Source organism: Miniopterus natalensis, chromosome 6 (assembly GCF_054644295.1).
Source record: "Miniopterus natalensis isolate mMinNat1 chromosome 6, mMinNat1.hap1, whole genome shotgun sequence".
NCBI classification, from domain to species: domain Eukaryota; kingdom Metazoa; phylum Chordata; class Mammalia; order Chiroptera; family Miniopteridae; genus Miniopterus; species Miniopterus natalensis.
In genome coordinates, this window is record NC_142086.1 from 10,753,206 (window position 1) to 10,779,269 (window position 26,064).

The 26,064-nt window shown below is 40.8% G+C and overlaps 1 protein-coding gene across 1 annotated transcript in view; it reads left to right on the plus strand.

The window, feature by feature from the left end:
- Positions 1-26,064, plus strand: part of MED12L (mediator complex subunit 12L) — a 319,300-nt gene that overhangs the window by 161,826 nt on the left and 131,410 nt on the right. The window lies entirely within an intron of this gene.

Sequence of the window (26,064 nt, forward strand, 5' to 3'; positions counted from 1 at the left end):
AAACAGAATCCAACCAATGAACCCCCTTTGTAGCACCCAGTTTGAACTGTAAGGATGACCACATAATTTATTGTCCAACCCAGGACACTTCTGAGGAAGAAAGGACATACAGATATGTCTGACAGCAGGTGGAACCTGAAGAGGTCCCAGGATGTAGGGTCACTTTACCCAGTGGGATTCAAAATTGAATGTGCAACAAGATCACCTGGAGGGTTTGATAATGCACTGATTGCTGGGCTCCACCCCCAATGTTTCATAATCAGTAGGCCTGGAGTCAAAAATTTGCCTAACAATTTCACTGGTGGTGTTGGTGCAGCTTGTCTGGGCTGCACTTTGAGAACTGCTGCTCTACCTGAACAGCCTGGCACTCTTGCACTGATGATGTGATTTTCAGTTTAAAGAAACTCTCCTATTATCCAGTTCTCCTCTGCTAGTCAGCTAGCTGCAAGTGAGGATACCCTCGAAGATATAGAATAAGCCTGTGTTGGCTTCAGCCTGTCTCGACTGGTGGTCTTGTTTTCCGGAGACTGCTTACGCTGGGAGGCTGAGGCAGTTTACCTGGTACTAGCCTAACTTTCAAGGAAATGCTGAAACAAAATGGTGTAAATGTTACCTCTGGTTTCTTAGCGGAGACTCAGGCTTAGGACAGCCTCAAAACCTAAAATCACTTCAGAGGTAGTTAATTGAGTCAACACTGTTTTGGGCAACAATATCCCTTTATTCAGTGGTTGACTTAAGAAGCAGCTTAGGTCTAATTAGAAATTTCCCTACTTCCTTGCTCCCTCCCTTTCTTGGTCAAGGATAAAGTAAAGCTTAACTATGTGGGGAAAATACACTGCTTTTTAAAAAACAGATCTTTATTGATTTCGGAGAGAGGAAGGGAGAGAGAGAGAGAGAGAGATAGAAACATCAATGATGAGAGAGTCATTGATCATCTGCCTCCTGCATGCCCCCAACTGGGGATCAAACCCGCAACCCGGGCATGTGCCCTGACTGGGAATCGAACCACGATCTCCTAGGTCCTGGGTCAGTGCTCAACCGCTGAGCCACGCCTGGTTGGGCAGCACTGCTTTTACTTTTTAAGCATTTATTCATTATCCTGCCCTCATTAAGTGGCTTAAATTGAATGAGAAACTTGTAGATAGTTTTATTAGTAAGGCAAATGTGAATGTGGAATTCACCTGTAGATCAGTGGTTCTCAAAGTGTAAACCCCCAGATCACCTGAGAATGTGTTAGAAATGCAAATTCTTAAGGCCTAACCCTGACTTACCTACCAAATCAGAAACTCTGGGGAGGCGAGCCCGGAGATATATGCCTCAAAAGCCTTCCAGGTGATCCTGATGAGCAGCAAAGTCTGAGAAGCTCTGTTGTCAGTGTTTTTATGTTATATCTTATATGTTTTGGTGTACAAAGGTATTGCAATGTTGGAAGTTTGTTTGCCAATATATATAATTATATATATATCTGCCTTGATTAAACTAGTCTTTGTAATAATGACAGCAACAATGATGTCTGCCCACATTTCCTGAATGCCTCCTACATTACTGTGTCAAAGACTGATAATATCGTCTGATTTAATCATGCAGTGGTTGTATACTGATCATCACTGTTCTACAGGTAAAGGAATGGGGCTCGGAGCTCAGAGGACTGGCCTCTGAGACCTTTAAGAGTAAGGTTACTTAGTACCTTGCTGCCTAGTGTACCCATTAGCTGTTTTAATGTGCCTGCCCCTCCCCCCTCCCGCTCCAGCCCATCAGTTCTCTCAACTTTGAGAGACTTTCTTTTCTACCACTCCTTTCCACTGATTGTATTCTGTTTGAAGATGTCAGGGATAATTATAATTTTATGTTTTAATTCAGCCCCCCCAATATATATATGTGATGTTTGAACATTCTTATAGCTAGGAAATTATAGATAGCTCCCTATAACTACATGATTGAGGGTGAAAATAATTGAAGAGGAATGAAGGACATGCTGATTGGTGGTTGGTGCCATCCAGCATTGGCCGGGCTGATGGAAACTGTGGGCTGCAGGAGCTGGCAGCCTTGAATGGAGAGCAGAGCCTTCCCTGTGCTCAGGGGACTCAGGCTCATGGTGAGGTCCCCTGGGTGCCCTTGGCCAGGGCAGTTATACCCTCTCCCTGCTGTGAAATGGGCACTATCACATTTCTCCCTGTACCCTGCCCACCTCCCTTTGTGGGTCTTTTTGCTTTGAGTATCTTGCTCTCTCCCCTCACTTCTTCCTCACTAAACTGTAACAGACAACCATTTATAGCTTAGGTGTGTATTACCAGTGTGAGATTGTATATGTGTGTGCATACTTTTGTGTGTATTTATATTTATAGATTTTATTATCTATAAAATTTATTTGTATGTTCACAAATCTTAATATGTTATTTTGATATTTTATAGTGAGTACATTATGTTTTCTTGTTTTTTAACTTATCAATATCTGGATTTTTCAGTGCTAAAGTTGTTTTCAAGTCTGTACTATGTTTTTATTTTATTTTTTATTTTTAAATTACCATTACCATACATATTATATTGTTTCAGGTGTAAAACAGTGATTAGATACATATAATTTACAAAGTGATCACCCCTATAAGTCGAGTTTCCATCTGACACCATATGTAATTATGTGAACTACAGTGTGATCTTTGATTCATTTTCTCTGTAGTATTAGTTGTCTTAAAAATACATATATATATATATTTTATTCATTTTCTCTGTAGGATTAGTTGTCCTTAAAAAATATTTCTGGACTAAATGGATTGCATGAGATTGGTTGAATATGCAGACAGTGTGGATCTGTCCCAATTCCCCTGTGTATAATTTAAATTTATAATGTTTAAAGTATTTTAAATAATGGAGCTGACTAGTCCTAGACCATAATAAGTAACATGAACTCAGATGTTTGCTGTGCATAGAATAGATGCATTTGCAGCTTATAATTCTTTTTAAAAGAAGTGAATCTCATTAGGTAATTGAAGGGTTAATTTATCCCAATAACAACAAAGATAAAAAGCTTTTTACTTGTATAAGTACATGTACAAGTAGATACTAACTGTATATCTTTGCACACATGCAATTGCAAACAAAAACATGTTTACATGGACTCATGGATATTGTTGTAATAATTAACTGTAGTTTTTAGAGGCAGTTTTGATACACATCTACAAGCTTTTGAAATGCTTTTCCTGGGTGAATACCTTTGAGCATTTTCTTTGCTATCTCTTCATCACAGGTATATTTTGACAGCCACAGTTAGAAATCATAAATAATCATCAATGATAAAATTTCAGATTTGGATCCCAGAATCAACATGAGCAAATATATGACCATAAGCACCAATTACAGTTCTCAAACAAAAAGTGAGAGAATGAGGACAACCCAGTATTACTCACACCGTTGCTACCCAGTTCTGACACTTCCTTGTCCATCCTCACGTACTATTCACACACTCAGGTTCTCCCACGCAAGAGTTGTTTCCTTACCTGCCTTGGCCCTTCCCTGGCGAGTCGGCAGTGTGTCTCCGCTGCACTCCCAATTAGGACTGTTGCATACAGAGTTCTTGCTTGTCTCAAGAACAGATGAAAACCAGGAACTTGACAGAAACCACAAGATAGTGGGTTGAGTGTCGACGCCGAGTTGGCCAACTAGAGCTTACTCGAGGCTGGAAATGGAACAAGAAGGAAGAAAGAGATGTTAGGATCCCCATCAGGGCACAGTTTTCTTTCTTACCTGGGTCTTATCTGGCTCTGAATCACACACTCCACTGTGGCCTTTGTAGCCAAATTCTGAGTACTTGCAAATCTAATTGAATGTTACCGCCAGATTGGTGTCAGGAGGCCTTTGTGTTTCTTTCCTTCAGTGATGCAATTCCTTCCGAACATTTTCCACTACTTTTTCCAAATGTTTGCATCATTGGCAAATAAACAGCCTGGCAACGACCCAGATATGTTTTCTTTTTCAACTTTGCTATTGCCAAATTCAGCATGTGGTGAGAGGGGGAGAACTGATGGTAGGTACTGAGGGAGATGAGGTGTGGTTCTCTCAGAAACACCCTCAGAAGAGGAAACCGTCAGCAGTCATACGACCTTGCATGTCCACAAATGGGTGGTGGTCGGGGTTACCTGGAAATGCGGAATTAGCGTTTGACATCAGTGACCACATCTGTTAGATAAAAGATGTTGCTGTTGTTGGTTTTTTCCCCCACATTAATTTTTCCTTGTTTGAGCATTACTGACAAATAGATGATGAGTAGACTTCAGATAGACTCATCACATGTGGATCTTATGCTAAATTTGTGCTGCCGATGTTATTGTTTTGAAGGAGAGGCTGGAGTAGCAAGTTCTGCGATTAAGTCATGGTCCTGCAGAGCGCGCCATGTCTTTCCCACTGAATATCGGTGTGTAGTTAGATTTGCAGTGCTCAGAATTTGGCTACCAGGGCCACATCGGAGTGCGTGATTCAGAACTGGGTAAGAACCAGGTAAGAAAGAAGGAAAACTGTGCCCTGAGAAGCTCTTCATGAGGCTCTTGCACTTCAGGTGTGTTCGCTCAGGTTATTCCGTTGCCACATTCTGGGTTCACGGTGAACTTGTGTAGTTCAGTCCTACTTACAAACGTAATACATACATTCACAGTTATAATCGGTAGTATTTATTCTCTGCTTATAGGACTGCAGCTAGTGGTCTAGATCCTTGTGTGTACCTCTCTGTAGTAGGCAATGTTCTAGCTACTTGGAGGTGTAGTAATGACTAAATCAGACCCAAGTCTCTTCCCTTATGAAAATAAGTGCATTTTCTTATTTTGTATCTCACTTCCAGACTTAATAGTCACTGTTGATCCATTTAATAGACTCAGCAGAGGCCCCGAGGGACCCACGGCTGGTTTAGGGCGGTTTCCCATGTAGTGCTGCTGGAGGAGTCTGTTTAGGGCCTATATGGTCCACGCTGCTGCTTTGCTTAATGGGGCTGAGAACACCCATGTGCATGCTGAGGCTTGCTTGTTCCAGCTGCAGTGAGATCTGGCAGGTAGACAGACAGAAGGACAAACAGAAGGATGAGCCATCAGAGCCTGGCTATTGCCAGCACACACTGCAAAGCCCTTCAGGTGTAAACATTGCTGATTAAATGGAGGATTTGGCAGTACCAGTCTCCAAGTTGCAGCTCTCAAGGCTCTCCTGATTTATAGCAGGATGTGCTGCTTATTCTGATGGTGTCAGAAACACCCATTAATCTCCCTCGAGCTTCCCTTTGCTTCTTGCCTTCTCCACTGCGCTCCTTGCCTGTTACTGAGGATGACTGGGAGGCAGTTATCTTTTCCTTCTTGTTTTCTACTTGGTATTAGGAATTGCAGAATCCAAGGCCAAAGGGTGGTCACCTGATGGCAGGTGGTCCAAACAAGTGAGCCAGGCCCTGTGTAAGACCTTCAGGGAATGAGGAATTGTGGAGAAGTAGAGGGCCCATGGTCCATGTGGGGATCAGCTGCCACTCAGCGAGAGCTTAGCATCAAGCGTTGCCACCTCTGTGGCCAAGCCAGTGTATTCAGAACCTGCGTGCTGATTGTGGATTCAGTTGTTCTAAATACTTTATATGTTTTGACTCACTGAGTTCTCACAGTGACCTCATGAGCTAGGTGGGTTTCATTACTACCACCTCCCCCACTTTTTTATTACTAGTTGAGGAAACTGAGGCACAGAGATACGAGGTTAGGCCCCGCAGCCCCCAGAGCTGGGATTCAGACCTTGACCGATCAGCTCCTGGCGCTGTGCTGATTTTGTATGTTGGTGTCTAAATCAGAGACTTCTCAAGTTTGTGAATGCCCAACATCCTGTGGGCCAAAATGAAACTTCACTAAGCATTGCATTTGGCTTGTGGGAAGTCAGTTTGTGGCCTCTGTTTTACACTTGTATGGGTAAGTAGTGGGGCAAGAATGACAGAGGGGACAGCCAGGGGACTGAGAAGGAAAAGTCATCCACAAGGATTGGATCAAAATGCAGACATGCATGCTCTCACACATGTGGCTGAGGAGCACACCAGTCTACATAGGAACCATCTGAGGGGCAACTGTGCCTATTTTTACAGATGAGAAAATAGAGCTTCAGAAAATTCAGCTAAGTTGCCCAAGCTAGGAGCTGGCAGGACTGGACTTTGGAGCTGTCTTTAGATTCGGAGTTGAGTATTCATTCCTTCCCTAGCCCAGTGGCTCTTTTTCACAACCAGGTGAACAGTGATTCATTAATTCATCAAGCATTGAGAATTGGGTACACCAGGGCAGTCCTTGTTTGGAACACAGGAGACCTGTATTTTCTCCTCAGGAAGTGCTGATTGTATGCACACTTGAAACTTTAGTCTGAGATGAGAATTGGGAAGAGAGTGGTGGCAGGCAAATGAAGAGCTACAGGTGATAATGACTCTGGAGATGCCTGGGCAAGCGGTCGAGTGAGTGGTAGAGGCAGTACTTGCCTTGCTTGGACTTGGGGAAGCTGAGCAGGCGAGTATCCAGGAAGAACTTGGTGAATTATCTGTCCATCCTGTGTTCTCAGCAGAGTTTTGGCCATAGGATCTTACCAACGGGACAAGGGTGGGTCTGTGGTTTCTCTTTCTAAGTTTGGGAGACTTTTAAGAGAAGCACCTGGAGCTGCTGCCTCTTACTCCTGGGCCTCTGGGTGGTCCTTTGTGCTTTCTCCCCTGGGGACTCTGGAGCAGTTTCTGACTCTTTCAGGGCATTGTTTTTATGCCTGACTGGCCATCAGCATCACCTGGGGAGCTTTAAAATGCACATTCCATGACCCTACTTCAAATGAACTGAACCAATCCTTCTGTTTTGGGCTCAGGAATCTGTATTTTCAAAGGTATCTGGATAATTCAGAAATGTTGCCAGGTTTGAGCATCCAGGCCTCCCTGTTTGGAACCTTTGATCTTACAACGCTTGGAGGAACTTTTATCTTCTGGGCAAATGCCCTACTGTCCAGTCTGTTTTGTTCATCTCACTGCAGCTGTCTGGGCCCTTTATCAGCTACTGCCATAGCTTTGGATAGCCATGCAGCCCTGTTTCCTGAGAGCAGAAATTTGATGATCAGAGTATTAGCAGGGTGGTATTAATGAAAACATAGGTTCGTAGAGAGTCCTAGAGAGAGTAAGGCCAGAGCAGCCACAGGTTGGATGAAACCCAAGGAGGAAGGAAGAATATCAAAGAGCCTTGTGCAATGAAAACAATGATGCCTGACTTCCTCTGAGGCATTTTGTTTTACATTTTAGACTATATTTTATCAGTTTTTGTTCCCACCAAATATCAGTGGATGATATAAATTGGTTTTCACACTGTCTGTTGTCAGTCCATCTTCTTAGCAGGTAAGTCTCAGGAGTGGAGTCTTCCTTTATTTATGCTCCTCACTCTGTCATCCAGGGTTTGAGAACTGGCCCCACTGTCCCACTCTGTGGGAACGTGGGAACATGGGTGAACGTATTCATGAATGACTCACATATTTCGGCACAGGATTTAAATCAGACCTGCCTCACTTCGAATTTCCTAGGCATTTTGTGTATGTGCGTAAATGTGAGATTGACTTGTATACATTTTTCTCTTAGAATTGGAAATAAGTATCTTACTAATGTTGGCAAAAGTATTTTATCCTGTTTATTGATCATATCTTCATGTATTTTTAAAATTAGATGTTTTCTTTAGCAACACAGCTCAGCTTTATTCAACAATAAATAATAAGGGGGAGGGAAGATGGTGGCACTCTGACAAGAAGCAGAGCACCTTGGCTCCTAGCCACGGGCTCGATTTACCACTAAAATACTACGTAACCAGCCTGGAAAAAACAAAAGAAATATATCTGAGTGGACATATTTTGAGTAAGGAGCACTGAAGAAACATTATAGAGTCTGGTAAGGGGGGGAACATAGAAAAGGAGATCACCCCTGAAGCCAGTGCTCGGCTCTGAGGTCTGAGGGTTAGAAGCTGCAAAGCTCCCTCCCCTTGGGAATGTGAGCTGTCATCCAAAAGCAGGGATCTCGCACCAGGAGGGGGGGAGAAGTGCCCTGTGTGGAGGGCAGAGGGAGCCAGAGGAACAGTGTGCCTGTGAGGAGGGGACGGTGCCTTCCCAGTGAAACAAAGCATCTAATGGTGGCAGCTGGGACAGGAGTCTTTCACCCCGGGTGCTGACCTTAGGAAAGGCTGTCTCGCTGGTGTGGCTTACGAATATAAAGGGACCAGAGGGCTACACTGAGCAGCCACTTACAGGGACCCTCTGCTTTCCTGTAAGGCATTGTGTAGAACACCAGAAAGCATTTGAACTGTGTGGCACAGGGAAGGGGAAGAGAGCCCTCCCACCACCAGAGAAGGACTGGAGCCGCCAGCGGAGCTGATCGGGTCTCCAGCTGCCGGAGCTGCTGGTGGAGCTGATCGGGACTCCAGCTGCCAGAGCTGCCGGTGGGGTGAATTGGAGATTTTTTACCTGCTCTGAGGGGAGCCAGGATAGCACACAAGGAGCTGCCCCAGCTTTACTGAGATCAGCTGTGCAGCAGACCTATGTGAGGTTGACTTTGTGACCCCTCCTGCTTGGTTCCAAGGCACGGGGGCGACAGGACTGCGCAGAGTAGGTTCTCTGCCTGTTTGCTGCTTTGTGCGCTTTTGAGTTTTTGATGGCTTAATGGGCTTCCACCTCCCTGGCTTGCATTGGGGAGACAGACCAGGAAAAACTGGGATTTGTGCCTACATTGTGGAGAGTTTCAAATGAGTGCCCTGTGAGATCAGCCAACCAGATCTGGGAAAGGGGGAGAGCACACCTACCTCTCCTGCAAGCTAGGAGCACCACCCCCACCAGGAAAGGGGCTTCAGCTCACTGAAGCCCCAGATATCCGCTGCAGGGCACAGTCCTGCAGGGAAGGGAGATCAGCTCACAGGAAGACAACACAAGAATGAGACTCTTCGGGACTATTGTTTGGGAACTGGAGGAAAAGCTTAAAACCCCTTCTGGGGGCTGAGCAGGCAAAGTGCTCACCGGAATTTTTTTTAATCCAACCTACTCAGCCCAGGCTGCTGAAAGTCACCACACAGAAAAGGCAACAGGCTGAAATCAGTCTGAACCTCCAGCAGGCCAGTGTATGGGGAACTAGAATTGGAGGACAGGGTAGAGACTGAGGAGCTGGCTGTGGAGCAGAGACTAACTTCCCCACAGTGAGTGCCTGACAGTGAAACCTCTAAGTAAGGGGAGCGATGTCCTGAGCTACACTAGCCAGCCTGCACCCTAAAGACTCTTCAGAAGACTAGAGTAAGACAAGGCAACCATACGGAGGAGGCAAAATATCTGACAAGAGAAGGTGGTCCACAGAGAGCCTCAGATCAGCCAACTACCTAAGGACACCAGAGCCAAACCTAGCCTCAGATCAGCCAACTACCTAAGGACACCAGAGCCAAACCTAGACAAGTCCTGACGTTGGCTGGCTGATATGATACACAAGTACCTCCCAGGAGAATGAAAATCAGCACACAAAACGGAGAGCCTCAGGTAACATAAGCTGCCGAGACGAAACTCACCTGATTGACTTTTTTTTAAGAAAGAAGAAAAGAAAACAATTTCTTTTTAAATATGTGTTTAAAATTTTTTAACTAATTTTTTAAAAATTTGTTTTCCTTTTTTGTTTTGTTTTTTGTTCTAGTATCAAGATTTTCTTGACATTTTCTGCTTTATTACTGGGATATTATCATTATAACCACTAAGTTTACTGCTTTTCTCTACTGTTCTCCCCATAGCTCTTATTGACCTCTTTCCCTTCCCTGGCTTTACCTTTCTCTCTTCTTGTTCCATTGGCATACTTTTTTGTTTTCTCTTTCCCCTTTTATTTTCTGTCTTCCTGTCTTTTTGTTTGTATCTGTTTGTCTCTTTATTTTATTTTTTTCCCCAACTATTTTCCTATTCCTCCTCTCTACCCTTAATTTTTTGCTCACCCTTCTTTCAGAATCTTTTCTCTGCCTGTTATATCTCCCAGTAGCTTCTTTATTTTTTACTTATTATTATTATTTTTTATTACTATTAGCAATAATACCCTCTCTCTCTCTCTTTCTCTCTCTCTTTTGTTTTAGCATTTGTGTTCTTACTTCACTCTCCCAATTCTACTTTCTTTTGGGATATTTTCATTGTGATTGTCAGAATATTTTGTAAGGTACTGCTTGTTTCCTGGCAGTTTGGTTGTGTTTTGTTTTGTCTTGCCAGCACCTGTAAAACAGCTCACATGACATGGTTGGGGCTGAGCCACACAGCCAACCTGAGAGGAGAGTCCTCCCAAGAATGGTTCAGCAACAATCTAGACCAAATCACAACAGGAAAGCCCAAAGAACCCACAAAAGGGACACGCCTACAGCAAACAGCTCAGAAGTTCAAGGAAAACACACCTCTGGGCTCCACTGGAATCACAATACAAAATCCATCCCCATAAAACTGGCAGACAGTAAATATATCTAATATATAGATACAAACATTAAGAGTCACTAAAATGAGGAGACAAAGAAACAACCCCCAAACTAAAGGAAAGGAAAAATCGCCAGAAAAAGATCTTGATGAGATGGAGTTAAGCAAGTTATCAGAAATAGAGTTCAGAGTTATGGTTATAAAGATTTTAATGAGAACAACAAGACACTTAATGGAAAGGTCCAGGAACTTAGTGAAAACATGAAAAAAGAGCTAGATATGATAAATAAGACGCAGGCAGAAATGAAGAATACTATATCTGAAATCAAGAATATGCTGGAAGGAATTAAAAGCAGGCTCAGTGAAGCAGAGGATAGAATAAGTGACTTTGAGTGGTACCACTCAATCAGAGCAGCAAAAAGAAAAAGCACTTAAAAAGCATGAGGACAGTCTAAGGGAGCTTTAGGACAACGTGAAGCGAAAAAAATTTGCATCATTGGGGTATCAGAACAGGAGGAAAGTGAGCAAGGAATAGAGAACTTGGTGTAGGAAATAATGCCAGAAAACTTCCCTATGCTGGTGAGGGAGAAAGCCACACAAATTCAGGAAGCACAGAGAGTTCCAAACAAGAGGAACCCAAAGAGACCCACTCCAAGACATAATTAAAATGGCAGATGTCAAGGACAACGAGAGAATATTAAGGGCTGCAAGAGAGAGACAAGCAGTGACCTACAAGGGAACCCCATAAGGCTGACAGCAGATTTCTCAACAGAAACACTTCAGGCCAGAAGAGAGTGGCATGAAGTTCTCAAAGTAATGAAAAGCAAGAACCTGCAACCAAGACTGCTTTATCCAGCAAGTCTATCATTTAAAATTGATGGTGAAATAAACAGCTTCCTAGACAAAAGAAGGCTAAAGGAGTTGAGTAGCACCAAACCAGCATTGCAAAAAATGCTAAAAGGACTGCTGCTTTAAGAAGAAGAAGGAATAGTGAGAGAAAGGTACATCGGCATAAAGGGAAAAAATGGCATTAAATAAATATATATCAATAGTAACCTTAAATGTAAATGGAATAAATGCTCCAATCAAAAGACATAGGGTAGCTGAGTGGATAAAAAAAACAGGACCCATCTATATGCTGTCTACTGGAGACCCATCTGAGAGCAAAAGATTCATACAGGCTAAAAGTGAAGGGATGGAAAAAAATATTCCATGCAAATGGAAAGGAAAAAAACTGAAGTAGCAATTCTTATTTCTGACAAAATAGACTTTCAAAAATAAAGACCATAAACAAGAGAGAAAGTCACTACATAATATACTAAAGGGATCAATTCAAAAGGAGGAAATAACCCTTATAAATATATATGCACCCAATATAGGAGCACTTAAATGTATAAAATATTTGTTGGTGGGCATTTCAAGGGGGAGATCGACAGCAACACAGTCATAGTGGGGGATTTTAACACCCCAGTGCCATCATTGGACAGGTCATCAAGACAAAAAAATCATCAGGGAAACAGAGACCTTAAATGACACAGTAGATCTAATGGATTTAATTGGCATTTACAGAACATTTCATCCCAAAGCAGCAGAATACATATTCTTCTCAAGTGCACATGGAACACTCTCAGAAATAGACCACATATTAGGGCACAAAGTAAGTCTTTACAAATTCAAGAAGATTGAAATTGTATCAAGCATTTTCTCAGATCACAATGCCATGAAACTAGAAATCAACCACTGTAAAAAAACTAAAAAATATTCAAACACGTGGAAGCTAAATAGCATGGTATTAAACAGTGAATGCGGGCTACCAATGAGATCAAGGAAGAAATCAAACACTTCCTGGCAAAAAATGAAAATGAACAGACAACAACCCCAAATCTATGGGGTGCAGCGAAAGCAGTCCTGAGAGGAAAGTTCATAGGAGTACAGGCATACCTCAAGAAACAAGAAAAAGTTCTGCTAAACCATCTAACACAGCAGCGAAAAGAATTAGAGACCAGCATGAAAAGCCCCAGGGAAATTGAAGGAAATAATGAAGATCAGAGCAGAAATTAATGACATCGAGACTAAAAAAACAATGCAAAAAATCAATGAAACCAAGAGCTGGTTCTTCGAAAAGATAAATCAGATTGATATACCTTTAGCCAGACTCACCAAGAAACAAAGAGAGAGGACCCAAACAAATAAAGTCAGAAAGGAAAGAGGTGATATAACAACCAATCTGACAAGTACAATGGATCGTAAGAAAATACTATGAGCAACTGTACTGCCAACAAACTGGACAACATGGGTGAAATGGACAAATTCCTAGAAGCATGCAGTCTTCCAAAGCTGAATCAGGAAGAATCAGAAAACCTGAATAGGCTGATAACAACTAATGAAATTGAAGCAGTAATCAAAAAACTCCCAGCAAACAAAAGTCTTGGACCAGATGGATTTACAGGCAAGTTTTACCAAACATTCAAAGAAGAATTAACACGTATTCTCAAACTATTCCAGAAAATTCAAGAGGAAGGAAAACTCCCAAGCTTTTTTTTGTGAGACCAGCATCATCCTAATTCCAGAACCAGATAAAGACTCTACAAAGAAAGAAAATTACAGGCCAATATCCCTGATGAACATAGGTGCTAAAATACTCAACAAAATACTAGCAAACCGGATCCAGCAATACATTAAAAAGATTATACACCACGACGAAGTGGGATTTATTCCGGGGATGCAAGGCTGGTATAATAGTCGCAAGTCAATAATGTGATACATCATGTAAACAAAATGGACAGAAATCATATGATCATATCAATAGATGCAGAAAAAGCATTTGACAAAATCCAACACCCATTTCTGATAAAAACTCTCCGCAAAGTGAGAAGAGAGGGAACATACTTGACATGATAAAGGCCATACATGACAAATGTCCAGCCAACATCATACTCAGTGGTCAAAAACTAAAACCATTTTCCTTAAAAACCGGAACAAGACAGGGATGTCCACTTTCACCACTCTTACTCAACATAGTACTGGAAGTCTTTGCCCGAGCCATCAGACAGGAAGAAAACATAAAAAGTATCCAAATTGGAAAGGAGGAAGTAAAACTGTCATTATTTGCAGATAACATATTGTACATAGAAAACCCTAAAGATTCCACCAAAGTACTGCTAGATTTGATAAAAGAATTCAGCAGGTTAGCTGGATACGTAATTAACATCTGGAAATCGATGGCATTTTTATACACCAACAATGAACTCTCAGAAAGAGAAACTAAAAAAAAAATACCATTTACCATTTTAACTGAAAACATAAGATACCTAGGAATAAACTTAACCAAGGATGTAAAAGACCTGTACTTGGAAAACTACGGGACACTGGAAAAAAAAATAGAGGAAGATATAAACAAATGGAAAAATATACCATGCTCATGGATTGGAAGAATTAACATCATTAAAATGTCTATACTACTCAAAGCAATCTATAGATTCAGTGCAATTCCTATTGAAATACCAACAGCATATTTCAAGAGCTAGAACAAATATTTCAAAAGTTTATATGGAACCAAAAAAGACCCCAAATAGCTGCAGCCATCTTGAGAAAGAAGAACAGAGTGGGAGGGATCACTTTACCGATATCAAACTGTACTGCAAAGCCATTGTAATCAAAACAGCCTGGTTTTGGTAAAACCACAGGCATATAGATCAGTGGAACAGAACAGAGACCCCAGAAATAGACCCATGCAATTATGGTCCATTGATATTTGACAAAGGAAGCAAGAGTATACAATGGAGTAAAGACAGTCTCTTCAATAAATGGTGCTGAGAAAATTGGACAGATATATGTAAAAAAATGAAAGTTGATCACCAACTTACTCCTTACACAAGAATAAATTCAAAATCGATAAAAGACTTAAATGTAAGTTGTGAAACCATAAAAATCCTGGAAGAAAACATAGGCAGTAAAGTTACAGACATTTCACATAGTGGAATTTTCACTGATACATCTCCTAGGGCAAGAGAAACAAAAGAAAAAATTAACAAATGGGACTACATCAAACTCAAAAGCTTTTGCACAGCAAAATAAGTCAGCCTCAAAATGCAAAGGAAACCCACAGTCTGGGAGAACATACTTGCCAAGGATGTATCTGATAAGGGGATAATTTACAAAGGGTACAAGGAACTCATACAACTTGAGGAAGTAAAACAATCCAATGTAAAAATGGGTAAAGGACCTAGAGAGAGGACAAACAGATGGCCAAGAGACATTTGAAAAAATGCTGAACGTCACTAATCACCAGAAATGCAAATTAAAACCACAATGAGGTATCACTTCACAGCTATCAGAATGGCTGCCATCAACAAATCAACAAATGACATGTGCTGGCGAGAATGTGGAGAAAGGGGAACCCTAGTACACTGCTGGTGGGAATGTAGACTGGTGCAACCACTATGGAAAACAGTATTGAGGTTCCTCAAAAAATAAAAAATGGAGCTGCCTTTTGACCCAGTGATCCCACTTCTAGAAATATATCCTAAGAATCCTGAAACACTAATCAGAAGGAATATGTGCACCCCTATGTTCATAGCGGTGCAATTTACAATACCTAAGATCTGGAAACAGCCCAAGTGCCCATCAGTAGATGAGTGGATGAAAAAGCTGTGGGTCATTTACATCATGGAATACTACGCAGCTATAAAGAAGGATCTTGTACCCTTTGGGACAGTATGGATGGACCTGCAGAATATTATGCTAAGAGAAGTAAGCCAGGCAGAGAAAGACAAACATCACATGATCTCACTTATATGTGGAATCTAAATAGCATAATAAACTGATGAGCAAAATAGATTCAGTGACATGGAAGCATGGATCAGACTGACGAATCTCAAAGGGAAGGTGGGAGTGGATGGGTGCATGGCTGGGGACAGATTAAGCAAAGAATTTAAATGCATATATGCATAACCCAAGGACACAGACAATGGTGTGGTGAGGGACTGGGGAGGGGGATGGGTTCAGGGGGAAGGGATCAATGGGGATAAAAGGGTACATCTGTAATATTTTGAAGAATAAAAATACCAACAACAAATAATAAAATAATGATTACCAAATAAAAATAATTTAAAAATAGAGGACATATTTCCTGCTTTCAGGATTCTCACTATCAGAAAGAGGTAAAAGTTAAAATAATAAGTGTTTTCTTCTGTGATGTTCGATTTATGCTCAATAGTTCCATGTTTCCTCAACCCCATCCTGTTTTATTCTGTAGAACCCTTAGATCCAAGTACTGTGGCACTGCATCCTGCTTAATCCTTTCCTGAGAACCCTCTACACCCCTGATATGCGTTTCCTTTCTCCAGCATTGCTTCCAGGCCAGATTCTGCCTTGTCAGGAATAAAGCCGGTTATATATAAACATCCCTTGTGTATTTGAACTACAAATAGAGTGAGTTTAACACACGTAATCACCAAATATGTCTGTTATTGTTTCCACTCAGTTTCCATCCAGCCCGTCATCATCTATCCTTCCAGCTGGCTCTCTTTCTTTTTGGTGTTCCGTAAACCTTCAGTCTTGTTCCTTACCCGCAATCTTTTTTTAGAGTGAGTGCAAAAACAACTGTATTGTCGTGGCCTCATCCCAGATTTTCCCCATTTGTTTCATTGGACCGCAAGACACACGAGTGCACTTTCTATGCCTCACTTGTTGTCTCAGACTTACCCATGCTTGCTCTGTACTTGGTTGGTTTTTCATGACTTTGTAGTGCTCCATAAGTTATTTAATCAGCCCCTTTTGATGGGCATTTTGATAGATAGGAACATTTTCTTTTTCTTACTGAAGTTATTGAGGTGACATTGGTTAATACAATTATATAGGTTTGAGGTGTACAATTCTATAATATATCATCTGTACATTGTATTTCAAAGAGTTTATTTTAACCATAGGATCTATTTATTGGGTTACACCATGAAAAATGAAAGTTTTTTTAAGAAAAGGTTTTGCTAGCAATTGTGCGTGTGTGTGTGCGCGCGCGCGTGCAGGGGGGCTGCAGACAGGTTTCCACTGGACATTGGGAAATATATTGGGACCAGAATACAGAGGATATTAGTACAGGGCCCATTATAAACATTATATGAGAGGACCCAGGATACTTAGAGGAACTGAGTTTGCCAGTTGCCCTCTAAAAGGACCTATGAAGGGGCTGGTATCCTAAGTGGTTCTTACTATGTGGCTCTTTTACTTCTAGAACGCATTGCAAGTCTATCTGGAATTAAAAGAAGGGTGTGAGCAAAGTTTTTACGGAAGGAAAGTCAGCAGAGGCAGATGGGGAAGATGTGGAGGATCCCAGTTGCCGTGCTGAGGAGCCCCTCAGTCTGCAGTTTTTCAGCTTGTGAAATAACTGGAGGTGTGCTTTACAAGGTGTATGCTGGCACGAAAACGTTGCATGCAGATGTGCCTTTGTGTTTCTCTGTGTGAGGGCCTGCCAGGCTTAGTGGATTAGTAGTGGAGAGGGAGAGGGTGAAGGAGTTAAGTCATTAAAACATAATTAATCACTGTATTGTAAAACAATGCCTTTTTGTTTGTTTTTTAACTTCCTGGAATGAGTGACAGGCACATGAATTCATTGTCGGTTGTGGCCTTTTCTTCACCTGAGAATTTTAAGGGGGATGTAAGTGTCTGGTGCAACATCTCCACCTTCTGGTGGATTGACAGAGTAACAGTTTATAAAATGAATTGATAAAGACAGTATTTACATATGTTGTACACAGCTTACCTGAGTTGAATACCTAACCCAGTTACTTGAAGTGTTCAAACAGATTTTCTGTGTTGCTATTGTTAGATTGGGTTTAACCTTAAGAATCAGAAGGAAGGAATTTCAGTTGATGTTATTGGCAAAGAATCACAATTGAGAACTTTGTTACAAACATAAAAACTTCCTCTTCTCTGTGTGGATTTTTGGAAAGATGATAAGGAAGCACAAGAGGCGAAATATATTATTTCTCATTATCTTTATTCTGCTTCCATCTGTTTTCAAGACTTGCTTCAGCCAACAGCCACTGTCTCTGGAAGTGTCCTGATACCTTGGTGGCATTAGTATTCTTCCCACCTGGACTGTTTTTACATCGTGCATGCCTAGCATGGGCCGTGGCTGTGCCTGTTGGCTTACGTGGGTATTCCCAGTGCCCAGAACCGTGGCAGGCGCTCAGAAATGTTAGTTGAGTGAATGTTACCAGTATATGGGAGAGGCAGGCAATATCCCCCAACTGTGCGCTCTGGCCCTATAGTTTAAGATATGTGAGATGATGGAATTAATCTGAGAACAAGGACTGAATATTTTTAAATACAGTAATGCTATCCCAGGGGCATTAAATTGTCTAATTGATTTTATCTGCATACTTCTGAGCTCCTTTTGTGGGTTTCTGAACCCTTGACTTACACAATGATTCAGTTTAGGATAGGTAAGTTAAAGGATAACACACTACTTTATAAGACAGCTTTTTTACTTAGTGCTCTAACTGCTCAGCTTTTTAGTAAATCGTTAGAACAAGTTAGAAAAATGAACCTTGAGAAATCACTGAGAGAAACCTCAGCTGGAATGAGATTACTTCATTCTCATTAGATAAACTTTCCCAGAGTTGTTCTGCTGAACAGATACTACTTGTTCATGCTTCAGGGATGTGTGGGAGGAGCACACCAGCGACTTCAGGAGCTTCCCTGAGGTTAACTGAAGTCAGAGGAAGTGCTGGGGTGAACTCATGCAGTTCTGTTTCTTTTTAAACCCAAAGAGTAAACCACACCTGAAGTATATGGAATCAGTTTTTGTCCAGAAGACTGATATTAGCTAAGCACACCTGTGGTACTTTCAGAGAATGTGAAGGTTGTCTCGTTCTCCTTGGCCACTTAATTTCCTTGGCAGCCTGAGAAATTCTTTGTGGTTTTAGGCAATTAATGTTGTAGAGAACTCATGTATCTTTTGTTTATAACGTGAGTTCAGTGGTGATTCTTACGCTGTTTTGTATGGACCAGTTGGCACAATCAGAACGAAGGACCAAGGAGGCCAAGTTTCTGTTTTCAGTCCTTGAATGGGCTGTTCAGGAAGTAGCTGTGCTTGATGTGATACCTTTGTCTGATTCTCACAGATGATGTGGTGGGTTGAATGAGGTCATGTGGTTACACTTGTGAAACTGAATCATGACTGGAAGGCTAAATCAGAGCCCATATTCTCGAACAGGGTGGGGCCTGATCAGCCTTTCAGGAGCATCTCAGACGTCCTGTAGGTGGCATTTATCTAACCCCCTGTTGTAGGTGACCCGCACCAGCACCCCTATGTGGCTCTGCCTCCTGACCAGCCTATTTGTTTAGTTGTCTCGTTGGAGGCCTGTGCCTTGAAAGGGCGAATGCAGCCACCATCTCTAAAATCTGTTGAAATCATACCAATAATAAATTTGGCACTTAGTAGTTAATAATGTTAAGAATGAATCATGATGGTTTTGCTGTGGAGGAAAGAAAGAGTTTAAATTAGAATTTAGATTAAGTCTTCCTCCAGGAAGCAAAAGCAGACAAAAATATTCCATTTGGGTGGGCTGGATCCTTTCCTGAGGCATTAAACAAAACCACTAGCAACAAGCATTAACCTGCAAGCCATATCCTCACTCCAGGAAGCATCCATTAGAGATGAGTGTTGACTGGCTGCTAATCCAGCACCCAGGGCTTGCAGCTGTGTTAGGAAGCTGGCTGGAAGAAGCTTCGCAGTGGGGCTTCTCACTGATGACATGGCTGATTCCCCCGAGTTCTTTTTCCTTGCTCTGAGCTGCGTGTTTAAGTAGGTACCACAATCCTAATGTAAACAGGAGCTCTCATGTGCTGGAGCATGGGCCCTCTGCCCCGGTTTGCCACTCTGTCCCTGTTTATACTGGTTGTGTCAGCTCAGGGACACTTCACTCTCAAAAGTATCCAGGTTTTGATAATGAATTATGTGCTCATCCTACTTATAAGGGGATAAAATGATCAAATATGCCTGATCGATTGGCTTAACTTAATGTCCTCATAATGATATTATCTTCCATGTTTATTAAGAAGTGACTGAGCCTCTGGGTAAGAGCACTCCTCTACCTCAAGCCCTGCCTTAGTTGTGGTGTTGAGTTACTCATTTATGTTAATAGCATTTGGTAACATAAATAATTAGCAAGGCTTTTGGTAGTACAGTGGTGCCTCGGTTTTTGAACGTCTCTGTTGACGAACATTTCCGTTTCTGAACACCGTAAACCTGGCAGGAAATGCTTCAGCCTCAGAAGTAGAACATGCCACTCAGCTTCCGCTGAGGGCAAGATCCTGAGGCCTAGCTGTGGGCTGTGGATCCCTCGGTTTTAGAATGTTTCAGAACTCAAACGGTCTTCAGAAACAGATTACATTAAATAACCGAGGCACCACTGTATCAGTAATGTATCAGGGATGCATTGCATTTCAGTATGGAGCCATGGTTAAAATCTGAGCTTCTGGAGCCTCATTGCCTGAGTCCAGATCCCAGCAACAGTCTTTCTGAACTGTGTGACCATGGGAATGAACTGTGTGACCTTGGGAATGGGACTGGGACTCTTCATCTCTATTGTGAGGAGGCAGGGCTGGTGCTTCCGCAGGGGTTTGTGGGGTGATGTGGGTGGATCTACTTCAGGTGCTGAGAGTGGTGTTCAGTGAATGAGGAGTGCCCAATAAACATTAGCTATTGTTATTTCATTAGAAACAGCCAGTCAGTGTTAAAAGTACTAGAAAAGAGTGTGCGAGGGACTGGGAAAGAACAGAAAAGTCAAGGTCTCAAGCAGTAGTTCAGTCAGTTTAAAATCATGGCAGTTGGTGTATTTTCTTCTCTCAGCCTGGCACACAGTGAGGGGGGTTCCAGTTCTGCCCTCCTCTCAAATCCTTGCTCATCCATGAGACCTGGCAGCCCAGCCCCAGGCCTGAGCTCAGCCCCATGCAGGGCCAGGCAGGGCAGAGGCCTGGCTTGCCCACCATTCCTGAGGGTAAATTGGCAGGATTGGGTGCAGGGTGGTTAATGGGGGTGAGGGAAAGAGGGTGTGTAGAATGACTTGGATTTCCAGTTCAGGTGCCTGGGTGGTGATGATGCTGTTAACTAAGTTCAAGGGTAAGGAGCCTCCTCGGATGAGTTGGGGAGAGAAAGTGATGCAGTCTAGGCCGCAGCATGGACTCCCCAGCTTCCTAACCTGCCACCGTCACTTCACTTCCCAGCCATGTTCCCTTGGCTAGTGTGCCTCAGTTTTCTCATCTGTAAAATGGGAATAATAATAGGATACCTACTTCAAGGGTGATTGTGGGCACTAAAACATTTATATGTGTAAAGTGCATGGGACAGTGCTGGTAAGTACTACGTAAGATTTGAGTATCGTCATTACCTTGTCTGTTTTCACCCCCTAATTTTAGGTGTGTGGATGTGTATATATAGCAGTCTTTCAAATGGCATTTGCAGAGAATATATTAAACTTCAAAGTAAGCACCTAATGAAGCGTGCATATAGACTTTATAAAAATCATGTATTCTTTTTACAATTTTTTGTGTTTATGGAGAGGTAGGAATAAAAATTTTGCCTTATTTTTTATTAATTTTTGATTAGTGCCATATGCCTCCCCAGATTTATGTAGGCCTTCCTGTGTCTAGAGGCTTGGGTTTCTGTAGTGCTTGGAACCTTGGGCATGTTCTTCTCTCTGACTGTGGATGGTTCAGGAACCTAGATCAGGGCTCTCACTGTAGTCAGTACTACCCCAGGGGCAGTTGTCATATCTGGAGTATTTTTATCTCCCACTATTTGGTGGATGGTGGATGTCTTGGAAAGTATGCAGCAGTCTTCCTTAGGGAAGACTTGTCCTGTGCTTCTCATAGAAGTATCCCATTAAACTTTCCCAGGGGTGAAAAACCTGCTTATAAATATCTAAGCCCATGATTTAATTCTATTTTGTGGGTAAGATATATTTTTGACTGGTTTAATATACATTAACCAAACCCTTCCATGAATGTAGCTTTTGTCTAAATACTGTTTTATTTGGAATCGTCTCAAGAAATGTTTCTCATTTTAGAAAGCCACATCACTAATACTAATAAGTGGCATTCTCATGATTAAATAGAGATACAAGCATCAACTATTTCCAGCTGAATCAGCAGCTGCTATTTTCTCACATAGTTGTACCTAAGGATTTGATATTAAATCACATATTATTTTATTATCAATTTCTCCCTCTCTTTTTTCTTCGTTACGATTATCGTTACACACACACACACACACACAGCAGCAGGCCAGCCTTGATTTTATGGTTCTGACATACATGTATTTGAGTTACCATAACTTGCTTAAATAATACCAGTCTTCTAACAACATGGCTGAAATCTGAGTTACCATAGTGCATTAGCTGATTAATTGCATGAAGTACAAACGTCGCTGTTCACTCTCTAGTTCAAGGTTTACCGTGTCAGTAATACACGTGCCTCACGGTCAGTGCCTGGTTGCGTCGCTTCTTCCCCCGCCAGGTCCCTGCGCACCTGCTGTTCAGCTCCACAGGCAGCAGGTGTGTGGGTGCTGCCTCCTTTTGCCCTGATGAAGCCCGTGATAGTCATGAAAGGGGATGATCAGAGGGGAGAGCTGACCCACACAGATGCAAGTGCAGCAAAGAAGTGAAAAGTGATGACCTGGAAGTGGAAGTCAAACCAGAGGGAGTTATAGAAGAAATAGCTCCCTGAGAGTGTAGAGAAAGTGATGCTGGCAGAAAGCTTCGCATTAAAGGCATTTCTGGAGATGAAAAGATAGAATGTTGGAAGCTGACTCAATCTTAGAAAGGAGTGCGACAGTTCTACAAGGCGGAGAGAGATGTCTACTCTGTCCTGTTATATACCAGCAAGGCTAGCACTATTCACCGCACTCTTAAATTTTCTTTTTTACAAAGGAATAAAACACTTTAATTCTCAATATTTCCACTGCTATAAATTTACTTTTTAAAATTTATAACCAGCAGTAAGAAAGCTTTTAATATTTTGACAAATTTTTAAACTTATGGACAATAATTTTTTCTATTGATTACTAATATTGCTTTGCAGTTATTTTTATGGTCCGCACTACTGTGTAAGCTGAGGTCTGTGTGTATGTGTACTCATGTGTATGTGTAGGTAGATTTGATCTATGGCTTTATATCAGCGTACTAAAAATATGTTGACTATCTCAGAAAGGATGCATTGACTTTGATTGTGTTGTGAAGCACTGATCTAGATGACTCCAAGTTTAAATAGTATATAAATGTTCTGCCTAATATTCATGTCCTTACATATTCATTCTTTTATTATGGTGATATTTCTCTAGCTGCACAAAATAAAAATTTTAAGACACATGATATGGTTCAGGCTTTTTGAAAAACACATAGATATTTATTGGTAATTTATAGATGGCTTCACTATTATCGGAGATATTTTGGTTTAGGCTAGTAGTTACAATATTAAGCACAGGAAATGATTTTTAAGACTATTTAAAGTAGTTACTAGGTTAAGGGGCTGAGTGACGCACTTGTACTAATAAAACCATCAGTCCTTGTTATACATGTGGTATGTTGGTCTGCGTATGTGTGTATGTAAGTGTGTCAGAGCTGGGAATTTTGTTTCTAACATTTAAATCCAGACCTAGACTTGGAGACTCTGAAAAATGTGGTGACTATTCTAGACCCTGTTCCCAAGCCACACTGACTTAGTCAGACATGTGGCTCATTTCTGAGAGTTCTGGCAGATGCTGCCCAGACTGCACGCAGTGGATATTCTCTGGCCTTATTCGAAGAGAAATTGGCCACTTTACTTTCATTGAGAATGTTTGCCTATGAAGCTGTTAGAGATAAAGGAATTTCCAATTTATTTCCATTACGTGGGTTTCCAGGTGAGGATAAAAAAGGATATGTGGTCTAAAAGCCACAATACATCGTTTTTATCATTTTAGATGATTTCTTATCTCTTTAGATGATTTCTTATTGTGGTTTATAAAAGCCTTAAGAATATTCAAAACAAAAGTTGGCATTTGAATCCCATGAGTTTCTTGATAAGTATAACTTTCAACACAGTCTTATTCCCTCCACTTCAACAGTAATAAATGTGTTTTTGTGTACTTTCAATCCATAGATGTTATTTTTAATTTATATTTTCATGTATGTAATTTAGGAAAGAGCAGTCAATATTTGTAGCAGCATTTTCCCAATGAAATCCATGTGTATTGCCTTTTTAGTGGTTTTTTTTTTAACATCTGTAAGATAACTTTCCGTAGGTCTTAATTATTCTTTTCAACCATTTGCATCTTATGTTTTTCTAGGCAGCTCCAGTTCCGTGCGTGTGTGTGTGTGTGTGTGTGTGTGTGTGTGTGTGTACACATTAGCACTAAAGATAGCTAAAGAAAGACTAGGGAAGGGCTTGGTAGGCCTTTTAGGACACTAGTCGTTTTCTTCCTCTGTTTCATGAATTTTACCACTAGATGGTGCTAGAAGGCTAAGGGTATACCAAATTCTGCATCTAGGAGATGCCTGCATTTTGTTGAAATTTGAAAATATTTGCTTTTAAGAAATATTTACTTTTAGAAATTCATTTAGGGATATCCAAAGATTATTTTAAGTATCATGTTTAGCACAATATTATTTTTTTTACATGGTACGTGCCTAGTAAGTATTTATTATTTTGTTATCTATCTTCTTGTGGTGTTTAGTCTGGAAAAAATATAAAATTTAAAGGACTCCAAAGCTTTATTTTGTCCTTGTTTTCTTAATTTTTTTTACTATTATCTCACATTTCTTTATTTTTCCCCTATGGTTATCATAAAATTTCTTTGTTTAGGCTGTATGATCTTGTGTATACACGTGTGCATGTGCACACACAATTTTGCATTAACTTCTTAATCTAAATTTGTGGATTTTCCTAGTTAACATTTTCTTAAAGCTTTAGTTGAGAAAAACAATACTGGTGTACTGTTTGGAAACGAAATAAAATGGTATGAATTGGGTAGTGAATACAGGGAGCAAGACATTCACTGAAAGATTTTCTACAAATCAGTTTCATTGAATGTAAGTTTTAGAAAGAATAGATAGATTTTCTTTTTTGAAGTTGTCTGAATATGTTTTCCCATGTGCATACAGGAAGAACAAGTGTGTTATTTATTACTGCCTGAGCGGATCCTGTAATACTGAGTTATAATCCAAAAGCTCATGTAAGAAATGCTAGACTTCAGGTTATTTTCAAATTATCAATTAATTTAAAAAATTTATTCAGTGCTAATATTTAATGTTATTCTATTGATAATATTTTACTCATGTAAATATTTATTCTTGGTTGGCCAGGATAAATAATTTTTGAGACCACAGCATGGGCATGATGTAAAACATAAGGAGTATGATTTTAATATTTTTATAACACAATTTATTTTTTAGATGGGGACAGTGTTCTTTCTGTTTTTTCTAAGTCAGCATTTAAGATGTCCCACTAATACAATAATGTAATTTCAGAGAGTAAAATCACTATAACATTAAATGTGCCCACTATACAATGTTCCAATTTTAGAAACATTAGAATGGGATTGAAATATTTTAAAGACCTCTTAGAATTGAGGTCTGGGGTTGAGAAGTGTTTGGTAAATTCCAGAGTGCTAAATGGAGCCATTTGACACTATTAAAGATGGTAGACCCTTAGTTTTGGGTTCCAAGTGATCATGCATTTATATGTGCATACACACGTGCACAGACGGAGTAAGGTGGGTGTTACCATTTTTGAGATATTTGGGAGCTGTGATGTAGTGGAGAGAAACGGGGGATAGAGGGATAGGACATTGTGCTGAGGGTATTTTCCAGCTGCAGTACTGGTCCCTTCACTTTGTATAGGGTGGCTGTTACTCATCCTCAGTATTATGAGCAGGATGGAGAAAGGAATTAGCCTTTCAAACTTTTTTCACATTAGCTGGTGTAAAACATGGCAATCTTAACCTAGCTAGTGGCACACAGTTCGGGGAGGGGGTAGCTATTGAAATAACCAAGTGAGGTGTATATATTCATATATTGGAGTGCCCTGGAATTTATGGAATTGGAATCTTGATGGAGAGATGGATATTTCGATAGAGATCCTCAGATAATTCTTCTAGCCCCTTCACTACCAACCCCTTTTTCAAACCTGACTAACATACTAAACAGTTTTTTAAATGAATGATATTATTAAAGGTGAGATAAAGCTTAAAGGGAAGACAATTTCATTAATAATTTTTCTAAAATAAAGACTATTAAATGGCTTTTTGATAAACTACATGTACTCAATTATTAGCCAAGCTTCCATATTCTCTGCTCTACCCTCAGCATGAAGATGTAAATGCAGAATAGGTGTGTAATAATGACACATGTAAGTTCAGAGTGTTTCGGCCTAATATTCAGTCACACTTCTCTTTTTCTAAAATTGCCTAAGTTTAAAATCAGTTCATTGAATTCAATCTCTCAAATACAAATCTTAACAAATGTTGTGGAACCTTCTCCCGCCCTACCCCTATACTACACAAGTTTTTAAAAATATGCACAGGACATTGATAAACAGGTCATTGATAAAGGGGTGATGCCAAAGGTCCTGCATATCTGCAGATGGAATGACAGAAGGCCTAGT